Consider the following 7,634-nt stretch of genomic DNA (forward strand, 5'->3'; position numbering starts at 1 on the left):
ATTCACTTTCTCCTATGTCATTCCAACCTCATCAAGTAGACCTTTCAACCAGATTGCTTCTTTGTTGGCATCTGAAGCAGCTATATAATCTGCTTCGGTAGTGGACAAAGTAATAGATTCTTGAAGCTTTGACATCCAACTAATTGCTCCACCTGCAAGAGTAAAGACATATCCTGTAGTAGATCGCCTTTTTTCCAAATCACCTGCATAATCAACATCCACATATCCACAGACTGAACATTCACTACGGTTAAAGATGATACAATGGTCATTTGTGCTCTCAAATATTGAATCACTCATTTCAAAGCTCGCCACTGTTCTTCTCCTCGATTTTCCATGAACTTGCTGACAACTCCAACTACATGTGAAATGTCAGGTATTGTATATATCATCACATACATTAAGTTGCCTATCGAATTGGCATAAGGTACATGAGACATATACTTCTTTTCTTCGTCAGTTCTAGGACTCAAAACCGAAGAAACCATAAAACAGGAAGCTAATGGGACATTAACAGGTTTCACATTTCTCATACCGAACTTTTAAGTACTCTCTCCACATACTTTTTGTTGTGATAACCATAGCTTTCCATTTTTTTTGTCACTATGTATTTCCATGACTAATATAAGTTTTTTCACTCCAATATCCTTCATATCAAATGTCCTGGAGAGCTAGGACTTTAACCTATTGATCTCTTCCATGCTTTAGGTTGTTATAAGCATATCTTCAACATGCAAGATCAAGATAGCTAATATTTCATTGAAACTTTTGAAGTGTACAAAATGATCATACTCACTTCTAGTAAAGTTTTGGCTCACCATTAAGGATTCAAACTTTTTATACCACTACCTTAGGGACTTCCTCGAGCCATACAATGATTTCCTAAGCTTCAAAACTAATCTTCTGCTGCAACCTTGTACAAAACCTTCTGGTTATTCCATATAAATTTCTTCATCCAAATCACCATGTAGAAAAGTTGTTCTAACATATAACTATTCTAATTGAAGGTCAAGTAATGTAGTTAGTGCCATCTCAGTATGAATAGAAACAAGTTTTATGACTAGTGAAAAAATATTAGGTTGGAGGAATTGATTGGAAGCTCAAATGACCATGAGATCATGAGGGTTGCACTCTGATCATGCTCGTGTGCTCTGCTCGTGATGAAGTTCATGAGAGTCATACTCATGGCAACAAATTTTTGTAGTTGTAATGATTTGGTTTTGTGAATTAATGGATACAATTTTATTTCCATGTAAGGAAATGAAAATTCAACATATAAGCGTGTTGAAATTATACATGTTAGATTAGGTTATGTGTTGCCCATTCTCAAGTTGTAATTTGCATTGGGTTTTGTGTTTCCCTTTGTTTAGCATTACAATTTTTTGTGGGCAGATGTCATCTAGTTGCATGAATACAAGAATGTGGAGAAGCACGAGCCCTTTAAGAATAAGACGGGTTTTCTCTATGTTCTAAGTGAGTGGAGCACGATGATGGGTGTGGATTGAAACCCATGAACATCGAATGAAGATGTTAGTTATGATGAGAAATAACACGAGATCTAGAGTGTGCGAAGAAAAAAGGATGCTCATAAAGTGTTTGATGGAATAGTTCATTAAAATGATAGTTTTATTGGTGAGATGCAGTGTGCTGGAAGTAGTGGTTTTGTGTACTATGAAAAGGAGAGAATCTTTCATGAAGGAGATTATGTGCAATGAAATGAAAGAATGTTGCCTTAAGGCTAGGACAGAAACAAACAAAAAATGAATTATAATGGTGTAAAAATTTTTACCTATAAATGGGCATACGACTGTAAAACCTGGTAAGGCATGTGTACCATGGTAAATAATCATTGGTAAAGTTTGGATGTAGAACTATTTGATATAGGGGAGCATGAGGGAACATGTTGAGCTAGGATAACATGTGGAATTCTTAAATACCCTGATGATAACTTGGTAGGGCCTGGAAGTGAGTGGTGGCTAGCTTACTTGGGTGGTTTGGCTAGATTTGGCCAAAGAAAACCCAAATTCAAGTTTAATGGGAGGATTGTTAGATAAAATTAACCCTATGGTGGAGTTGAAGTTGTCTCAACAGTTATGGTTAATAGTTGTGGTTTTGGGCACCTAGTATTAGTGACTCATTGTATTGATCTCATAGTATTACATGTAGTTAAAGCTGTTAAAAGGCTTTTGTATTCTCCATTGTATTAAGCCATGGTTGAGCGGTGAAAGCTCAGGTTGTTGGCTGGCTTAGATATGTTTTAACCAAGGACAATAATAGATCTATATTGCCTGGTTTTTCCTCAATAGAGGTTTTCCAGATAAATTGTGGTGTATATGATTTGAATATATTGTTGCCAGATAAATCATGGTGTATATGATTTGAATATATTGTTGCTATGTGAATTATTATTATATTTATTTATCTCATATTATCTCTGAAAGAATAACAATAATCATCGATAAGAAAGAGAACATGCTCATTAAAATTAACCTTGACTGGAATCTTAACACAATTTAGTGGATGCGGATTTTGTACAACATTGTGAGTAACCTTGTATTGGGATATTTTATCGTGGAAAGAAAAACATCAACCATGACATGTTGTGTCCCCATAATAATTCTCGTTCCAGGCATTTCACAATTGAATGCACATGGGAAAAACCATGACAACCATGATATTTGTGTCCTAGACATTTTACAAGTGAAAGCAAAGGAAAAATTAAAATTCTAGACACATTCTTGGAATTTCCTACTTACCTACCTAAGTCATGAAAGATATCAAATTTATACTCACATGAAAACTATGATATAATGTGACCTACACATTCAATAGTGAAGCCAAGGAAAAAATTGGAGTGTTGGCAAAATTCGATCTTTAAAGGCGATCTCTAAGCTAAACTGATCAAAATAAAATTTGTGGGAGAAAGAAAGCACATGAAATAAGAAAGAAAATTATTCTTGGGCTCTGGGTTTTATTAGTCTGACATCAAATTAACACTACTTGAGCTTATATGGTGTAAACAAAAAGGAAACTGGAAATATTAAACAAGTAGAAATAGTTGGTCATTGATCAGAGTGACCATTAACTTCACTCAAGCACTAATTACAGTGCTCAACAACACCAGTTCATTCAAGAGTTATCATTCCGGTGTTTTTGAATGAACTGGTGTGGCTGAGCATAAGGGTGGTTGACCTTCAATCGAGGGTTATTAATTCTAGTGCTTGACTGGGTCAATGCATTCCAGTGTTTGAATGAAGTGGCATTGATGAGTAATATTCTCAAAATCTGTTCTATTCTTATTACTAGTTTTTATCCATTATTTTTTAACGTTACTCAGAGTTTCCCACTTCTTTTACTTCTTCATCTTTGTCTCCATTAGAATCTTGGGTACGATATATGCAAGAGGATTGAAGGTGAACATGCAATCTTTATTTGATAGTTTCATTTGTTTTATTGTTATGGGATGAGTAATGAATAACATTGTTGCAAGTCTCGAATTTTCCACTTGTTGGGCATGGGATCCCCCGTAGCAGGTTTTGGGGCTCAAAGCCTAAGTTTTGGTCAAATATGGTGTAAAACTCTGCGAAGTGCGGGCGTGGAGCACGAAGTCTAGGATGAGTCATAGGGCTTTCTGCCCTAAAAGATTGTAATTTAATGTAAATTTGTGTCAGCCTACCCATGATCTGCAGACCATGGGATTGTATAAATAGAGCGATGCTCTAAGTGTAAAGAGAGCTAAGCTCTGTAAAGAATAGATAGAATAACAAAGGTATGGTTAGAGACTAGAGTGGAATCTGAAGTGTACTGGGTCGTAGTGATAGGAAGAGGCTCTACAGCTGAGTGCGCAGAAGCCTAGTAGAGTCCACAGCTGAGTGCATGGACCCCTGCAGCTAAGTGCGCAGGGCAGAGTCGGGTTTGTACCTGGAATTGAAAGTTAATAAAGAGAAGTTTATTCTGTGCTTCTGTTCCCGAATCCTTATTTTGATGTTATACAATACTATTACTCTATTTATTTACTGCATACACTTGATGAATACTCATATGAATGCTTATATGTGAATTTAATCTAAGTAATCAGCTAACAAAGACTAATTAAGGAAGACATGGGTAAATAACATGGATCGCTCTACGGCTAGAGCTGTGTGAAGACAATATCACAGGGCGGGGGTACCCGCATGTGCGCATAGCACTATAAGTACGAAGGTTGGACAGCGTATCAATCACCTCATATCAGACATCCCTAGGGTGTAGAAACTTGGTTCTAGTACCCTCCCATACTTATTTGGGTGAGACCTCAGTTCGCGCTCCGTGAACTATTGCCGAAAGGGCCAGTAGTCTCGGGATTTGCTTGGATAAATAACTTCCGAACCTGGGTCAGGCCCCAATAAGCCAACAAATGGTTCCATTGTTGGGACCGGGATATGCATAAGGGATGTCTGATGTCATGCCACTGGAACCCAACAAAGAAGGAAATTGAAGAGTGGTTGGACAAGAAGATTCATGATTTCGCGACACAGGAAAACAAAACTTTGCAAGTATCTAAGGAAAAGTGGCTAGAGCACTACGTGCATACGAAAATCTAGGATATTTTCTTTGCATCCTTTCTGTCTGAGTCGTATGAGTGGATCGCGAGGTTAGACGACAACCAAGGAAGGTGTAGGCTCGACCAACTAATAGTGTCGACTTCAAAATTAGTGTGCAGACTAGAAGCATTAGAAGATAATATCGCACGAGATGTGGACCATTGGCTTGAGTAGATAATACTTGGATTTATAACTGAGTTTGCGGTAGACACGAATGTGAGCTACAGCGAGGCAGAGCGATGCTTCCTCAAGGGACCGCAAGGTAAGTATATTAAATATTTGAACACCTAGATTAAGATGGTGTTATGTGAAAAGCAGGTTATGTGAATAAATTAATGTTTTGGACTACGCGAAGCGGAAAGATCTACAAAAGCGGAAGTAGTGGAGAATTAGAATATAGTCCCTTAATTTCAACCTGGTGGGAGAGCGAGGACGAGCTCATGAAGGTTTCTCCAAGAAGCGCAGTCAGTTTGATAAGGTAGCAGATTCCATGGTTACCACCTCCACCCACACTGCCACCTGCTTCACCTCCCTCTCCTCCATCTTCACCCACTCCACCTCCACCACCTCCACAATTCAGTATGGCGAGCACAATCAAACTACCAGTATTTAGAGGAGTAGGGAATGAGGATCCATACCAATTCTAGTTCGTGGTAAGAGTAGTATGGGAGGCACAATGTGTCACTGATGACAATATTAAGAAGGCTACATTGGTGAGCACACTGCAGGATCGCTCATTAACATGGTATATCAAACATTCTAACAACCACCCAAATGCAGGGATAGCAAAGATCCAGAATGCGTTAAACAGGGAATTTAATAGACCAAAGTCAGAAACACAATCAATCATTGGGTTTAAATAGATAGTAATGCTCCCAAGTGAGACTCCCTAGGATCTAGATCAATGGCTGAAGAGTACGATCTGCGAAGCCAATATGACGTTAACAAATGCACAACATCGCGCATGGTTTGTAGCATCTCTGGCACTGCACTTGAGGACAGCACTGTCACAACAGAAACTTTCTACCCAGGCCGAAGCGTTGGAAAAGGCGATGAGATTACATGAGACCCCAATACAAGACTCTAGGTTGGGAGTTCAACAAATCCACACGCAACTACAAAATCTATGTTTGGAAATGCAAAGTTTGAAGCAGGATAGGGCACCGCGGCTAGAGGTGCGAGAGGAAGTATGGTGCATAAAATGAAAAGGCCAGGGCCATGACAAGGATCACTATCCAGTGTTCACGAAATACTTGGTAGGAAGAGGGCCAATGCCATTGAGACTGGAGGCACAGGCAGGGCCGAGCGCAACACTCTCTTTATGGTGCGCGATCTGTCAGATTGGAGGGAAACACATGACGAACAATTTTCATTTTCTGCAAAAATATACATAGACACCGCAACAATTGTTTTGTAATTTCTGCAGGTCAGTAGGCCACGATGAGCGCACTTGCCGTAGTTATGAGCTAATGATGGATCAGACCACAGCCTATAGGATGCAGACCGAAACACAAGCCCTCGACCTAGATGTGGGGATGGCGCACGCTAGATTTTAGGGGCAAGGTCGACGACAAGGTGGAACGGGACCAGGAAGGGGCCACGAACAGTTAATTTGATACAATTGTGGAGGACCAGGGCACTATGCCTGCGATTATACGAACCCAACGAGGATATCCTGTTTGTATTGTGCTCAGTTTGATCATGTAACAATATAATGTCCTACTTTGATCACAAAGATGCATGAAAAAATGGTATTCCAGCCTCCCCCGACTCAGAATATACAAATGATGAGGTCTGAGCCACGCGAAGAGGAATCGAATGTAAACATGATGCTCATAAGTGGTACGACCATGGGAGAGGATAAGGGGAAGCATTTAGACGAAAGTACATGGGTTCGCAAGGCTCCTGCAAAGGAACTCGAGTTTGACATAGAACTCGCAAAGGAGTGATTCATGGAAGCTAAGAAGAGCTTCATGAAGGCCTCCAATTTAGGTAGTAAGGATCAACCAGAGCCAGGTATGGATCCTTCAATGCTCACTACCTTTCTAGAGACATGCATGAAATTTCTACCCGACAACAAGGCGGTTAAAGGACTACAGGAATTGATCACCAGGTGCGTGGGGTTAGGGGAACTTCGCGTAGTTCGGAAATTGGGGAAGTATGCATTGCACACTGGAAGGGAGATGAGGTTGACTGCACATATTGGTGAGTACAAAATGGATCAAGTAATCCTAGATCTGGGTTCGAACGCGAATGTATTACTGAAGCAGACATGGGAATGCATGGGCAGGCTCATGTTACAATGGTCCCCTATTCAATTACGAATGGCAAACCAACAGAAGATTTTTCCCGTGGGGAGGTTGCAAGGGGTAACAGTTGATATTGAAGGCGGGAGAGCGCAGGCAGATTTTGAAGTAATAGAGATTGTTGATGACAATAATCCCTATCCCACGTTGTTAGGAATAGACTGGGCCACCAATATGAACAGAGTCATCAATCTGAAGAAGCTCAAAATTTTCTTCAAGAAAAATTCACTACACGTAGTAGTTCCACTGGACCCAGCCGAAGGAGCACACTACATTGAACCAGTGCACGATGATGAAAGTGATGATTATCTTGATTGTATTTACAAGATAACTACGTGAGACAAGGATTGGGTGAAGACTGATGATTATCTTGGAAGGACTAACTGCGTGAGACAAGGATTGGGTCTGCGACTGCAGATGGGAGGATCTCATGGGAGCACGAAAGCTCCTGCACTTCGGATTCAGACAAAGAAATAGAGCGATGGCAGAATCGGTTGCACGAAGTGACAATGCTGAATTGCAAGATGATGGTTAGATCGTTGCACTGCGTGACAACAGAAGCAAGAGAGTTGCCAACATATGATGGATTGATGGCAGTGGACAAATTCTTGAGAAAATTTGAAAGCGCGGTACCCAAACAACCGCGGTTCGATGTGTTGAAGTGGGAACTATGCGCAACACCCGCACGATGGTGGGATACACATCAAGGATTTTTTTAGGACTGGCGTGGATGTAGAAGGATTAT

Source organism: Pinus tabuliformis, chromosome 5_1 (genome assembly GCF_031772625.1).
Source record: "Pinus tabuliformis cultivar Carrire ecotype Pingquan chromosome 5_1, CPIR1, whole genome shotgun sequence".
In the NCBI taxonomy this organism is placed as follows: Eukaryota; Viridiplantae; Streptophyta; class Pinopsida; order Pinales; family Pinaceae; genus Pinus; species Pinus tabuliformis.